At 39.9% G+C, this 16,207-nt stretch overlaps 1 long non-coding RNA gene across 1 annotated transcript; it reads left to right on the forward strand.

The window, feature by feature from the left end:
- Positions 1-1,410: 1,410 nt before the first annotated feature.
- LOC140625848 (uncharacterized) lies at positions 1,411-5,490 on the forward strand. Its single transcript, XR_012025150.1, has 4 exons — positions 1,411-1,502; positions 2,616-2,730; positions 3,395-3,547; positions 5,081-5,490. It is a non-coding gene; the product is annotated as an uncharacterized lncRNA (long non-coding RNA).
- The last annotated feature ends 10,717 nt before the right edge of the window (positions 5,491-16,207 follow it).

Genomic DNA, 16,207 nt, shown 5'->3' on the forward strand with positions numbered 1-16,207 from the left:
AGAAAAAGAAAGAAACTGGACATGTATTAAATTGTCCTCCACTCCTGTTTTCTGGCATACCCAGGCTTCACTTTTCTCCCTTTTCTGCTCAACTCTTTAAGCACTTAAATTTCTTCCCTTGGAAGATATGATTTCCTTCAGGGCATCTTCTCTGTTACCCCCAAGAGTATTTCTCTATAACTCTATCTATTTATTTATTTATTTATTTATTTATTTATTTATTTATTTATGAGAGACAGAGGGGATGGAGAGAGAAAATCTTAAGCAGGCTTTACACCCAGTGCAGAGCCCAATGCGGGGCTTGATCTTAGGATCCTGAGATCATGACCTGAGCTGAAATCAAGAGTACGGGCACTGAGGGGGGCACTTGACGGGATGAGCACTGGGTGTTATTCTGTATGTTGGCAAATTGAACACCAATAAAAAATAAATTTATTATTAAAAAAAAAAAGAAAGAAATCAAAAGTTGGATGCTTAACCAACTGGACCACCAAGGCATCCCAAGCATTTCTCTGTCCTTCTACAGTACCCTCTGCATTTCCCCACCACATTGCTTGCCACCTTAGTTGTTTTCTGTTTTATTTGGAAATAGGAATAGATTTATAGATGTAGCAAAAATAGCATAGAGAGGCATATTCATCACTCAACTTCCCTCAATCGTAATATTTTATATAACTATAGAATATTCTCAAAACTGGAATATTGACATTAGTATGTACTTAACTATTAGACTGTAGAACTTACTCGGACTTTACCAGTGTGTTTTTGTGCATAGCTCTATGACAGTTTATCACATGTATAGTGATCAAGATTCTCTCCTTGACCACAGTCTAGTCAGGCTTCTCTGAGTTCTTTTCAAATAGGCCCCTTCTTTGGACATGTCCCCCAGGGCCCAGTTTTAACAGGAACCCTGCTAAGTTTGGCTGGAATCCCCCACCCTCCATACCTGATCACCCTTGATAGCTAACCAAATTCCTTTTTTTTTTTTCTAACCAAATTCCTTATCTCCACCATTCTCTGAGTGACGTCTGACATCCCGGTCTGACCTTCAGCAGGAATTTTCCCTTACCCATGATACCTCCTCTTAGAAATTTTCTATCCACTGACCCTCCCCACTCCCTGACCCTGCTCCTTGGCTATAAATTCCCTCTTCTTCTTGTTACATTTTGAGTTGAATCCGTCTCTCTCCCTTATAACAAAATATTATTTTAGTAGTCCCTGTATCTATCACAAGAGTCCCCCTGAATAAAATCTGCCTTACAATTTAAATACGTATCAAGAACAAATATTATTTTCTTTAGTAATAGAGATTATTACAAACCACCCCAATCGGGATAAAGAACTTTCCCTTACCATCAGGAAATCTCTTACCAAACTTAATTTCCTGTTTACCTGTTTGATTCCTCCCACAGATTATCAACTACCTCAGAGCAGGGTTTTGTTCACCCAGGAATCTCTTATGAAACAGAATAAGTTCTTGGAAAATACACGTTGGATAATGGGTAAATGAATCCAGAGTCTTCTCTTTCTAGGATGACTGCCCTATACTGTGGGGGCCTCAGGGACATCAAGATGTGGTTTCCTTCCCCCCCCCCCCCCCCCCCAGTGTCTGCCATGGTCCTGGGCAAGCAGACTAGCCCAGGCAGGAAAGACTCTATACTTCCAAACCTGGAAATTCCAGGGGCAAACAGTTGGGTTTGAAGCCCATGATTTAAGACAAGCCATTTTCTGGTCCTCATGTTTGGTTTTGAGAAAACCATTTGGGGTAACTTTTATGGCAGAGCCTCCTATACTCCAACTTGGGTCCCAACTGGGATTCCTGAGGTTCTCAAGGACTTAAGTTATTTCTCCCCGACTTAAAACCTGGCACCTGTGACTTGGCACCGAAGGAAGTTGGTGATGAAAAGACACCAGCCGGATAGCTGCTTAAGTAGCTCTAAGTGGTCTTTTTAAAAGAACGATCTGTGCCCGCCATTTTCCCAGGACAGTTATTCAGAATGGAGAAGCTCCTCTTTGTCTGCCACCATCTTCACCTACATTATCAAGATATCTTTGGATTTTATTCCCCTTGGATACATAGATTAGTTAAGGAAATGGGCCCAAGAGGAATATTTTCTTAGGCCTTTTGTTTTGCTCTTGTTCATTGTTCTCTCCTTGCTTTTGTTTATTTGTTTGCAAACTTGTGTAGTTGTTTAAAGAAACTTTATGAGCACAGATCATGTAGGCAAGATTAATTTTGTCCTATAATCAAATCTATTCCTGTGACAAAAAAATTTAGCTTAAGTTTAAAAGTGTTTGGTGAATAAAATTAATTGCATCTACTAAATAAAATGCATTCTGTCCAATACATATAGATGTTCTGTCAACAAGACAAATGGACTCAGTAGTATAAGTATCTGTGTGGATGAAATGCATAATAATGTAATCACTTTGCCAACAAAATGCTAAGTTGCTTTAATCATTCTGTTCACAACATAATGTAAAGTGATTTAGTGGGTAAAATGAATCCACTTACAAATTGTTTTATGGTCATAATGCAGCCCTTTGGTGGAATGTGAATTGATGATAATAATTTTATGGGCAAATGATTTTTCAATTAAAATGTCTTTTCACAGACAAAATGGGAGTGTTACAAATGGCTCCTGATAACCGCATGCCAAGTAGCAGGAAAAAAGGGCTGTCACCTACATTAACCAAAGCCTCGATTGAAAAAGCCTGACAGCTCAAAAGGTGATTTACTTTCATCTAATTTGTAATTTCCTTCCCTCCCACTTGAGAAGTATTTGCTTCTTGCCATTACTGACCCAATAACAAAAATTAGATCTAGCAACAAGACCACCAATCACTGGCTGCCATGGTTCTTTCCTAGACCTTAATTGACTATGCTGTATTGTTCATCAATAAGTACTTAGATCCAAGGCAGTTCTTTCTGCTATCTAACATGGACCCAATTATCTTCAGTGTAATAATTACTGTACCCATGAAAATGGAATAAATCATTATAATATATTGGCTTTTAATTTGAAGGTTGTGATGGAGAAAAAAAATGTTTCTGTCTGGGCTAATTGTCATATTTTCTTTTTAATAAGATGCAATGCCCCTCAACTGCTGACCAGTTGGAACTTTGATTGCCTTTTCAAGCTTAGGTTCTTGAAAATGGCCCCTCCCACAATGAATTAGTCTTGCTAGAGAGAAGAGCTGTGTCCTCCAGCAGCCCTGTTTGTTTTCTCCATAGTAGGAAACAGGGGTTATGGGACCTGGATGCTCATCTTCCCTTGCCCTATAGAGAAAGGTGGGAGGCAGTTCCCTGGCTGGTTGCACTGTGGTATCTACTTCCCTCCTCAAGCAAGGCAGCTTCATTTCTGTCCCTGTTGAGAGTCTCACATTCTTTCAGATATCCTATTCTGGAGGTCAAACCCACAGGAAATGAAGCAAAATGCGTTTTAAGGCTGTGCAGAGGAGAGGGTCAATCAGAGATGCTGGACAGTCTATGGAGAGACAACAGAATTAGCAGTAAGAGCAAGAGGCTGCTAGGAGAACGGAGCGGGTATGGAAGCTGGGTCTGCTGCTCCTTGACTGGGTTATCTTGAGTAGGTCACTCCACCATCCTGAGCTTCCCTTTCTGTATCTATAGAATAAAAATGCTACTTACTTTTGATTGCAGATATGCTTAAATGAGATAATGCACAAAAGTGCTCACACGTGGTACCCAGTAAACAACAGCTATTAGTGCTACTGTAGTCACACCACACAGCTAGGCCCTGGGGATCAGAGAGTGGGGCAATAAGAAAATAGGTTATGTACAGCCCTCCTCTTAAGAAGAGGAGCTAATTGATGACGGTGGGATGAAAACTTCAAATGTATTTGTCACCTTCTGTTTTGTGTTGCGTCTCGATTTGCCTCCAGTGCTTTAGAAAGCTCACTGGTATTCCTGACTGCCTACATAGCTTCCTTATTGTCTTCTCTTCCTTCTGGGCAGCCAGAGTCCTTGAGTGTCTTCCCTCCACCTATAGCGCTGCTAGAACTTGCAGGAAGAATACTGGGGTATTGCTTGAGGAATTGCAGTCTTGGACTTTTAAAGTCCCAATCTTGCTTTTTCTCCACAGGTAATTAGGGAGCAAACCCCTCTTCAACCATTCTGGTCCACAGTTTATCCAATCCAATTTCAGAGGCAGAGCGGCTTCAGGGTTCAGACAACTCCCCTAAAGACAGCCTCTGCCTGAGGCCTACCTCCCTTTGTATGACTCAGGCCTGGTCCCTGTACCTAGGTGAGGACAGACAGTTGCTATTCCCTTGTTTTCTAGCAAAAGTACACAATTTTTTTTTTTTTTTTTTTTTTTTTTGGCGGGAACCACTCTCCTTCTCTCAGGCCAATGGGCCATGTCTCTCTGGCTACAGTGATTCATTCCAGCATGGGAACATACCCAGTGGGTCCATTTCCAGGTGATGGTTAGATGATGGTCAGCTTGCAGTGCTGGATGAGATCTGGGCTGCCCCATGGCTAAGATCTTGCTCTGCTTTGTCCACACTGTGTGCCCAGTGCCTCACACAGCACTAGGGCAGAGGCTTGGGCAGATACTGTGTCAGCCTGTAAACAAGCCCGTTGGTCAAGGCATTTAAAAGGGTGAGCAGAGAGTAGCCGTAAATGTCTTTTCTCCCAACCCCTCGCTGCCCAATGGCCTGGTTCCCTGCGATTGGCCCCGTGATCCTTTCATTAGCTGATGATTTCCTATCTTCAGTTACCTCCCTCCCCACTTCCCCCAAGAATGGGTGCCTGTGGGAGGGCAGATGTGGACAGGAAGCAGAGCTGGCTCAGGGAAAGCTATTATATGCATGATCTTATTTGATCATTGCAGCAACCCAATGAGATAATCACTGTTGTCATCTTTATTTTAAAGACAAGGGAACAAAAACCCAGGGAATTTCAGTAGCCTGCCCAAGATGTGTAGTTAGTGACCATCAGGCCCCCAGTTGGGACAAATTTCAAGTCTTTGTTCTCTTTCCAAATATGCTGCACTTAAGATACTCTCAAATGTAAATCAACTCCTTACCTTCTCATTCCTTTTTAATCATATCTTAGGCAAATGTTGCTTGCCAGAGATGAAGGATACAAAGACGAGCGTGACACAGTCTGCTCCTTGAGAAGTTCAGAGGCAGCGAGAAGATGGAGGGGGCAGTACAGAATATCTTTTGAACCTTGTTTCTCCAAAGGAAGATGTTTTCAAAACTAAATAGAAGAGAAAAATAGTACTTGTCAAGGAATCATACTATAAAATGTGATCACCAATAGCTAATTTCTTTTCAGTTGAGTTGAAACAATGGACTTATGCAGCATTTTAGAAAATACTTAATTGTGTCAAAATCCAGAATCCCAGGAAGTTGCTAAAAACAAGCTTTTAGAGAAATAGAGAATCGTAACCCTAACCCTAACCAACAATGGCATGAGATCCTCTCTGGGCTCTGGTTGAGTGGATGCATTAAAAGATAGGAAAGGTAACCGATGGGAACTAATAAAACCTGAACCAGGTCCTCTTCTGTTCATATTTGGGTTACTCAGGCAAAAATTCCTTTGGGGAATGCATGAAATTTTTAATGTAATTTTTTTTTGTTTGAAAACAAAGAAATACAAACTTTTAGTATATTAATGTGCAGGCACACACACAATATTTGTAATATTTTTGAAATTAGATCATTTTTCTTGGGCTTTTGCTGATTTATAGGTATGATTTTGGCAAATGTGAAAGAAAAATTGTACAAATACAGAAGGAGAATGGGACGCCATTTCCCTATTAAGCTTTCCCTATTAAGAGAAAAGGGAATAAATAGGTGAAAGAAACCCGAAGTCCTGTCTGGAAAGTCATTTGAAGTTCCACTCAGCTCGACAGAGAATGCTGCACAATTCAGCTCTGAGCTGCTGTGAAAGCTGGGCTGGGAATTTGGCTGTCAAACACTCAGATGAACTTGTGTGCGTGATTCAAACTGAAAAGTTAACCAGCTTTACAGAATTGATTAGAAAGCTAATCAGCAGGACAAGAGAGGCAGTGAGAGCCTGGGGGAGGGCAGGCTTCCTTCCAGCGTAGTGTGGCCCTGTTCTGCGGCAAATGCTTCCCTTTGTCTTGAGTCAGTATTTTGAAAAGTTAGGCGTTTAACTTGGGGAAAACAATGTGGAAAATAGTGCCCAGTGTGGATGGCTTCTCTGCCTGCAAGTTGCCAAACTTCCAGTAGGGCCAGGCTCCTGAAATAGCTGAAAGCAGATTTCATTTTAGCCACTTTTGGAGACTGTCTTGAAGCACCGAAAATATCCTGTTTTATATGTTTATCTTTTACAAATAAGTAGATGACCAATATTTTAAAACCCAATTTTTCCTCTGTAGCCTATTTTGGTTGATAGGCTAAATATATGTGATTAACTCTGTTGTTAGGGCTTCATGAGAAAATAATCCTGGTATGGAAGTTTTTTCTTTTATGATGCTTTCATTAATTTGTTCCAATTAAATACTAATCTAGCTCAGTGATATCTGAGTTTTCCTCATACACTCCCTTAATACAGCATTTTTAAAAAATAACATGTGTAGGTTTTATTATGAGGGACAGAATTTGAAGTCAAACTTGGGTTAGAATTTCCACTTTGCCACTTGTGTTTGCTTGTTCAGGTTGCCTCTTCTGTTGAAGCTGTACATGAAGATACATACCAGGGCGCGCCTGTGTGGCCCAGTTGATTAAGCATCTGCCCTGAGCTCAGGGATTGAGCCCCTGTCACAAGCACTCCCTGCTCAGCGGGGGTCTGCTTCTCCCTCTTCCTCTGCCTCTCCCCCTTGCTTGTGCTTTTTCTTTCTCTTCCTCAAATAAGTAAATAAAAATGTAGAAAAAAAGAAAAACCTACCATTAAGGGTGGTTGTGAAAGTCGAATGAGAAAAGTGTGTAGATGAAGTACATAGTTTTGACACCTATTAGGCCTGCAGCAGATTCTATTTTTCTTTATTAATATTTATAGAATACTTGGAAGCTGTTCATTTACTTTTCTTTTTTCTTTTATATATATATTATATATATAATTATATACATATATAATTATTGAAGTTCAATTTGCCAACGTATAGTATAACACCCAGTGCTCATCCCATCAAGTGCCCCCCTCAGTGCCCATCACCCAGTCACCCCCACCCCCCACCCACCTCGCCATCCACTACCCTTTGTTCGTTTCCCAGAGTTAGGAATCTTTCATGTTTTGTCACCCTCTCTAATTTTTCCCTCTCATTTTCCTTCCTTTCTCCTATAATCCCTTTCACTATTTCTTATATTCTCCTTAATACAGCATTTTAAGCATGCTTCTCTCCACCTCCATATATCAATATTTATTCTTAAATTATGAATATGTAGTATTTTTAGCTACTATTTCAAGCCACAATTGACACTTAGGGTAAGGCTTATCATTAATGACCATTCATACAAAATCTATTGATTGCTTTTGTTGGCTCTTTGACTAGTCTAGTTAGATTATCATGATTTTCAATCTTATAATGTGGCTGACAAAGCTCAGACTAGGAGATGCAGTTCTATGACCCCATTTCCTGTTGATTTCTTGTGCTCATACCATCGGTATTATCTTCATTTTGTATTTTCTCTGTAGGGAATTTCTTAAGCTTCCCATTCATTAGTGAATGTTGGTTTGGTTAAAACAAGATATCACTATCCACAAGTCCACTAACCAAGCACAAGTAAGTTGCAGAGGATTACTCACTTCTGATCTGTGAAACTCTTCACTCCCTTCAAGGTGCCACATGACCACATGGAACATGTTTCCATCTGACAAACAACCTGGGAAAGGGATTCATGGACAATCATGTATTAGTTATTAGTAAACTATTTTTTAAGCATTTCTAATGTTCGCTTATACTCAGTAGATTGTCCCGTGAATCCCTGGAGACATAGGCCACCCTCTTCAAGACCATGTCTGACTCCTGCAGCCTTTGCTGGATCCAAGGATACATAGAGCACATTTGGCAGGCTTTAAGGACCTTATCTGGGACAGGGGAAGCTCTGAGACTAGCAGAGCTCTGGGACTAGCTCCAGGACTACCATAAGGTGACCAAATTTGTGATGTAAAAGTAGTTTCAGAAAGGAACTTGTAGTATGTCAAAGTGTCAAAGGCAAGCTTCACCTGGATCACAACTTTGATAGACATTCTATCCCTTATTATATGAGCTAAATTTTATTTCTTCTACCCGATGCTTTGACCTTTGACTAGGTTTTGTATTTGATGGGTTTGATTGGTTCTGTGTCCTATACGTAGTAAACATCCATGTTTGTTGAATAGTAACATTTAATGTCACTTTTTATTGCTTGATTGCTTTTAAATTTAGCAATAAAGAGCTTAATGGTGTTTCTCTTTAAAATATTATGCCTTTCTTTTTAACTTGACAGCCTTTTGTTTATATCTGTTGCATGAATATGTTTGATTTATTCCAGATCATTCTGTACCAGGCCATCCATAAGCTCTTTGAAAGCAGTGCTGGGTGTAGGGCACCTCTAAACTCCCTGTATCACCCAGGAAAATCCTCAGCACAGAGTGGGTACTAAATCAAAACTTTAAACCAGGTGGTAAAAATCAGGCTGGTTATATATGGGAAAATTCTGGCCTATATATGCCTGCATAGTGTTATATTTTTTTCATTGCCTACATTTATATATATATAAAGAGCCAGATTCCCAACTCTCTTAATAAAGAGAAGATCTGGGAAATGTCGATCTAGTCTGCATGCCTGCCGGCATGGCAACTATCAGTTGGAGTGCACTTATCACTGTCCTTCTTGACTGAGTAGTCATTCTCCAGTTTGTCCCAGTCCACACCACTCTCTGATACATGACTGTCAGGTGGCCACTTATTATCAAACTTGTATTTTTTATTTTATAATAGGACAATTAAAAGGAAAATGGACTACTTGTTGAACCTATACCAGATTCCCTACATTATTTCCCCTCTAAATTCCTCTCTTATGCCCAACGTTGCTTATTACTTGTCATGTCTACAGTAGGGCAAGCTAGAAGTGCTAAGAGGGAATCCTAGAAGTGGCCCAAAGCAACAACAGACAAGAAGTGTGAGTGTGTGTGTGTGTGGGGGGGGGGGGGGGGGGTTGGTGGGAATTCCAGCCTCCTGTTCCTCAGGTAAAATCATCTGTGGCCATGCTCCATGTGGTCCAGTAGACAGTCCCCAGCAGGTTGATCCCAGTTACCCACAGTGTTTGATAACATGACCTTTATTGGCTTTCTTCCTTTTCTATCCTACCTGCTCACTCCACAACTTCTGTTTCTCTCAGAAATAAAGGAAGAAAAAAAAAGAAGACATAAAGGAAAGATCATGAGGACTGCATGTTTCATGGGAGTGAGACTCTTTCTTAGCATATTGAATGTGTGAGAATAGTCTTTAATTGCTGTGTTTATGGTGAAATAATATACCCAGTCCAGTTCACCTATCTACATTACATTTTTTTAGGCATTTGAATTTTCTTTAAATTTTTATTTATTTATGATAGTCACAGAGAGAGAGAGAGAGAGAGGCAGAGACATAGGCAGAGGGAGAAGCAGGCTCCATGCACCGGGAGCCTGATGTGGGATTCGATCCCGGGTCTCCAGGATCGCGCCCTGGGCCAAAGGCAGGTGCCAAACCGCTGCGCCACCCAGGGATCCCGCATTTGAATTTTCAAGTTCTGTTTTAATACAATAATAAATATATGAATAAAAAGTAAAAATATGTAAATTACTTCTCACTGTTCTTAAGTTTTCCCATAGCTTTCTGAGCTTTAAGAAAGCTTCTGGGATGGGAATGCAGGCTCTAATTTGGAATCCTGTTGGAACCTCCTCTTTTCTAGAACTCATGCCAAGACCAGTTTTCTGTAGCATCTAAACAAATACTGAGAGAATGGACTAAGCAGTCACCAGCATTTCAGGGCATGGGATGTTTCTTCATGTCTGTTGTGTTTAATTATGTCATGGTAGATGTATGAGACTTTATAATCAGTCTCACATTATTATTATTAATTATTATTATTATTATTATCATTATTATTTTATCAGTGAGTTGGATAATGAGCCCTTTGAAGTCCTACCTGGTAGGCTGCTGGATCTGGGAGAGATCATTTCATAGGCCTGGGACTCTAGGATTTGTGAGCTTTAGAGAAAGAAAAAATAAGAAAAAGAAGATACAGCTGTGATTCTGGATTGAAATATGTCCCACTTTTAACTATATTTTCCTAAAGGCAATCAAATGTTTTGAAACTAACATAAGTGTCTATGATTTAGAGGTGTGATCTTAAAGTGGGAAGTGTGGCCTCAGATGCATGTGAATGATTAAACCAGAACTGTACCCACACTGTTGTGATCCAGAGATTCTCCTTTCTCTTTTTCTTCTGCTGCATGATTTCTTCTTTTTCCTTTTTTATTGTGTTTATAAAGCATCTTCTCTGTATTTGGGTATTTATGTGTCGTATCTGGAAACCCTAAGAATGGCCATTATCTTTATTTCTGGTGCCTTGACCAGTCATTTGTTTCCCAAGTCAAGTAGGCCTATCTCTAATATGTTGGAGGTTGAAACATTAAGTTGCATGTAAACTCAGTAAACAAGTGCTGAGGTTGATTGATCTTATCTGCTATGGGTGAAGTCATGGCCACTTGGGTACTACACATTTGTCATTTCCGCTACATATAAAAGTGGCACACTTGAGCAGCATCTGATACCTAGTGGTGTTATGATTAGCTAGGATACTACTGGCCCACAACATGTGTGTGTTTAAGGAAATTAACTGTCAGCATTTAGACATCACAAAATGTAACATTAAAAAAAAATCTAGATTTCTGGCTTCTGATGAAATCTTAGAAGATCTGGTGGGATTGAGTCCAGATGGTCTGGTGGCAAAAATTGGAGCAGCTGTGCCTTCCTAGTTCGCCTCAGTGCTCTCTGCTCCATATGATTTTCTCAAATCTGTATCTGCTGATTGTCTGTGAACACTTAAGCTTGTGAATACAGGCCTATGCTCATGCAAAGACTATTTCTAGCATGTTTACTCTCCTCCCAGAAAAGACAGTGTGGCCTAGCTAAGATGGCACCAACCTTGGAAACAGAAGGTTGGATTTCACACTTAGGGCTAGTATAGCTTTCAGAATTTCACAAAACCTCTCAATTCCTGTCCCCTTAGTTGTAAAATGAAGAGTCATCCCTTATACAATTGTTTGGCAATCAATTATAAATTGCTATGTATAGGGTCACAGATTAGTGATGATAACACTAAAAGCCACAATAAGCTATTATTTTATATATAATAAAAATAGTGAAGAAAGCCTAATTGTTTTCATAATTATCTTCAACTAGAAGGGCTTTTTTTTTTTTTTAATTTGGCTCCAAGAATGGAAGAAAGATAGAAAATGAGTAGAAAATATAAAACTTTATTAAGAAATTTGTGTTATTTTGAAACAGTAACACAATGGAAGGTTTTGACTTTGCCATTAACAAGCACAAGGAGTCAATAAGCAGAGGCAGCTGAGACAGGAGCCCTTTCCTGGGCCTGATGCAGGCTCTTGCCATTGCAGCGTATTTACAGCATTCTGGTTGGCTGGCAGTCAATTTAAGAAGACTTGCTTACTGGGCAGTTTATTATTTAGGCAAATAAGGAGAATGTATATAGTCTCAAGATGTGTATGAAATTTCATAGACCTAAAAGGAATTTGACTCTGACTGATTGAGAATGCTAGCATTCAAAGAAACGGATGACATTGATACTGGGTTGTTTCATCTATTAAAAACAAATGATTTGAAATAGTTGTTTTTGTAAGTAAAAAAATGTTGAATATTGACAATTTCATGTTTCTAACTTGTCTTAATCTGTTTAGGCTGTTATAACAGAATACCATAGAGTGGATGTCTTTTAAACAACAGAAATATATTTTTTACATTTTTAGAGCCTGGCAGATTTGGTGTCTAGTGAAAGCCCACTTCCTACTTCAAAGTATATTATTGCTGTGTCCCCCCATGGTGGAAAGAGCTAGGGATCTCTCTGGGGTGTCTTTTATAAGAGTACTAGTCCCATTCATTTAGGGTTCCACCCTCATGACCTAGTCACCTCTCAAAGACCCTATCTCCTAATACCATCTCATTGGGAATTAGGGTTCCAATATATACATTTTGATGGAACACAAATATCCAGTCTATAGCACATTACATAGTAAAATAAAAATTGAATTGAACAACCAAGGGCTGATTTTGCCATACTGGGCTAGGTTGACCTGGGAGAAATAAGTCTGAATCAGATCTGGTCTCTGCCCTCTAGAAACAATTGTCAGAAACAATCCTGCTCAAGACCACCCATGGAAAGGCTCATAACTAAGCTCAGCAATCCCAGTGGCAGAGAGGTTAATCTTGTCTGAGACAATCTGGGGAGGTCTGTTGGAGGAAGTGAACTGGGACTTGAAAGCAGAGCAACAGTATGGGGTAAGGGGTAAAGCTGGAGGATGGTAGTGATGGAAAACACATATCTAAATCTTATTATTGGCCACTAAATACATTCATTTCTGCCATCTGGCTTAGCAATGCCTAAGTCCATAGGGCCTGGAAACATCTGGAAAAAAATAGATACAGATTCAACTATCCTAGATGTTAAGTCTGTGTGTGAGAACATCTTTATGTTTGTCAACATGTGGATAGTAATATTAAAGTAAAAATTGAAGTGGGCAATAGTGACCAGGAAGGAGGTACAGACTGATTGAGGAATAAAATCACATTCCTCTATCAATAAGAGAAAAGTGTACAGAGCATATAGTGTAAACAAATTCACGTTTCCATTTGCTTTCCTTTCCCCCCAACATTAATCTTTAGGAGTTGGAAGCATAGAAGGGAACTTAGTTTTGTTTTTATCTTACGGTTTGAGATGTGGCTGTGACTTAACTTTTTCATTCTGTTTATAACTAAAAATGACTCATGTTCATTTCCATCTTGGCAGCCAGGAACCACTTTGATAGTATCTTCATTTTCCGTACCGTTTTCCACTGGGGGTTATTACCAGAACTCTAGCAAGAATGGTAATTTGTTAGAGCATGAGGAAATGTCTATAAATCCTTAAGGACTTGTCATATTAGAAAGAATTTAACTGCATGATATGGGCAAAAAGTTGTAGAATCAATGATAAGAATAAATAAGGAACAACAAGTGGTCTAAATTGATATCGACATTGCACAATGCCAGCTATCTTTACCCCATTATGTCTGCCATAACCCTGGAGGGATGCCGAGGATCACTTATATTGTGTCAAGAGAAGAGTTGGAAGAGCATCAGTTTTGAATATGTTATGTATTAGTTTCTTTTGTGCATCTATGTGGAAATAGATGTCCCCAAAGCTATAATTCATATTTTAGCTTCAGGTTTCTTAAAGATGTGGAGATTTTCTTGGCTTGGAAACAGATGGAGATTTCAGACAAAGTGAGGCTATCATTGATAATGTACTTAATGTCAGTCAAAATAAATCTGTGGTGGGAATTCTAGGCAGATTGACTTTTTTTTTTTTTTTTTTTGCAAAACATTAAAATTTCCAGTTGTAAAGAATGATGGTACAGAGAATGGGAGGAAAGATTCGCCTGACATTTTTAGAAAGGAACATATAGTGAGAGTTTGACTTCTTTTTTTGCTAATTTGAATACCTTTTATTTATTTTTGTTGTCTGACGCTGAGGCGAGGACTTCTAGGACTATGTTGAACAACAGTGGGGAGAGTGGACATCCCTGTCATGTTCCTGACCGTGGGGAAAGCTCTCAGTGTTTCCCCATTGACAATGATATTTGCTGTGGGCTTTTCACAGATGGCCTTTATGCTCTTGAGGAATGTTCCCTCTATGCCTACACTGTGGAGAGTTTCAATCAACAAAGGAAGCAATATTCTGTAAATGCTTTTCCTGCATCAATTGAAAGGAACATATGGTTCTTTTCCTTTCTTTCTTTTCTTTTTTTTTTAAGATTTTATTTATTTATTCATGAGAGACAGAGAAAGAGAGAGAGAGAGACACAGGCAGAGGGAGAAGCACGCTCCATGCAGGGAGCCCAATGTGGGAGTCAATCCTGGGACCCCAGGATCACACCCTGGGCTGAAGGCAGACGCTCAACTGCTGAGCCACCCAGGCATCCCTTGTCCTTTCTTTTATTAATATGATGTATCACGTTGATTGATTTGCAGATGTTGAACTACCCTTGCAGCCCAGAAATAAATCCCACTTGGTTGTGGTGAATAATCCTTTTAATGTACTGTTGGACCCTATTGGCTAGTATCTTGGGGCATCAAAGAAATACAAATCAAAACCACAATGAGATCCCACCTCACAACAGTGAGAATGGGGAAAATTGGGGATCCCTGGGTGGCGCAGCGGTTTAGCGCCTGCCTTTGGCCCAGGGTGCGATCCTGGAGACCCGGGATCGAATCCCACATCAGGCTCCCGGTGCATGGAGCCTGCTTCTCCCTCTGCCTGTGTCTCTGCCTCTCTCTCTCTCTCTGTGACTATCATACATAAATAAATAAAAAAAAATTTAAAAAAAAAAAAAAAAAAAAGAGAATGGGGAAAATTAACAAGGCAGGAAACAACACATGTTGGCTAGGATGCAGAGAAAGGGGAACCTCTTACACTGCTGGTGGGAATGCAAACTGTTGCAGCCACTCTGGAAAACAGTGTGGAGGGTCCTCAAGTTAAAAATAGAGCTGCCCTACGACCCAGCAGTTGCACTACTGGGTATTTACCCCAAAGATATAGATGCAGTTATCTGAAGGGTCCCAGTGTTCACAGCAGCAATGTCTACAATAGCCACATTGTGGAAGGGGGTGAGATATCCTTCGACAGATGAATGGGTAAAGAAGATGTGATATATATGAGAAAGGATGAATACTTACTATTTGTATTTACGTGGATGGAACTGGAGGGTATTATGCTGAGTGAAATAAGTCAATTAGAGAAGGACATTTATCATATGGTTTCACTCCTATGTGGAATATGAGAAACAGGGCAGAGGACCACAGGGGAAGGGAGGGAAACTGGTAGAAAACCATGAGAGACTCTAGTTCCGGGAAACAAACTGAGGGTTGTTGGAGGGGAGGTGGGTGGGGGATGGGGTAACTGGGTGATAGGCATTAAGAAGGGCACGTGATGTGATGAGCACTGGGTATTATATGGAACTGATCAGTTATTGGACATTACATCTGAAACTAATGATGTACTCTAAGTTGGCTAATTTTTTTTAATTTATTTTTTATTGGTGTTCGATTTTTTAAAAAAAGAAAAGAATGTATAATTCTACCAATTCACTAAGACTCTGGAATGAAAGCCCTGCTTAGACCTGCATGAAAGGATGTTGATTCAGAATCTCTGGGCCCTTTAGGGCTGGTGGTGACATTAGTATGAACTGCACAAATCCCACATGGCCTGCGGATGGCTGTGTGCCAGCTTTCCTACTTTCATATGTTTAATTGAGGAGTAACCCGCTGGAAAGGCAACGATTTAGCTTTGCCATTGGGAAGTTAGAAAATATTTTTATTTCTCTGATGCCCCTCAATCCTGATCTCCTTTATTGTCTGTTCAATTGTAAAGCAAACCATTTCATCTACTGGAAGCCGGAAACAAACCTGTCTGCTGCATTTGATAACAGTTCGAAATTAGTGGCAAATTGGATTTGAAATTAGGTGGTTGTCATGTGAGTGATCAGACTGCATGAACAGATTTTTTATGCAAAGCAATGAACTTTCTGTTGGATTTATGAGATGGGACTGAGGCAATGCATCCCCAGGCCTTGGCATCACTGCTTGATAGACTACTCATATCCTATTTGTGTTTCATTTTTTCTGCTGCAGTTTGTCCGTGTCTGCCTATTTTACAGGCTCAGGCTCCTTGGGGGATTTAACAGGAGTTGTGCTCTCTGTGGGACGTTTTCCTAGAGGCACTGCAATTCAGAGGTCATAGAAAGCCCCTTCTGCCCTTTGGATGTGGAGAAATGGACCTTAAGCATCCTGACACAATGACGTCTTATGAAAAAAACAAACAGTAATTGGACAAAAATAAAAATTTCTAGAAGCACAGATTATTTAGACTTTCTTCCTGTGCTATTTGCTTTTAATGTGATATATGGTGAATTAACCATTCTTCTGCATTTTTACCTACTTGATGCTGACACTCATTGAAAGGTTAGT

The sequence above is a fragment of the Canis lupus genome, chromosome 1 (assembly GCF_048164855.1).
Source record: "Canis lupus baileyi chromosome 1, mCanLup2.hap1, whole genome shotgun sequence".
Classification (NCBI taxonomy): Eukaryota; Metazoa; Chordata; class Mammalia; order Carnivora; family Canidae; genus Canis; species Canis lupus.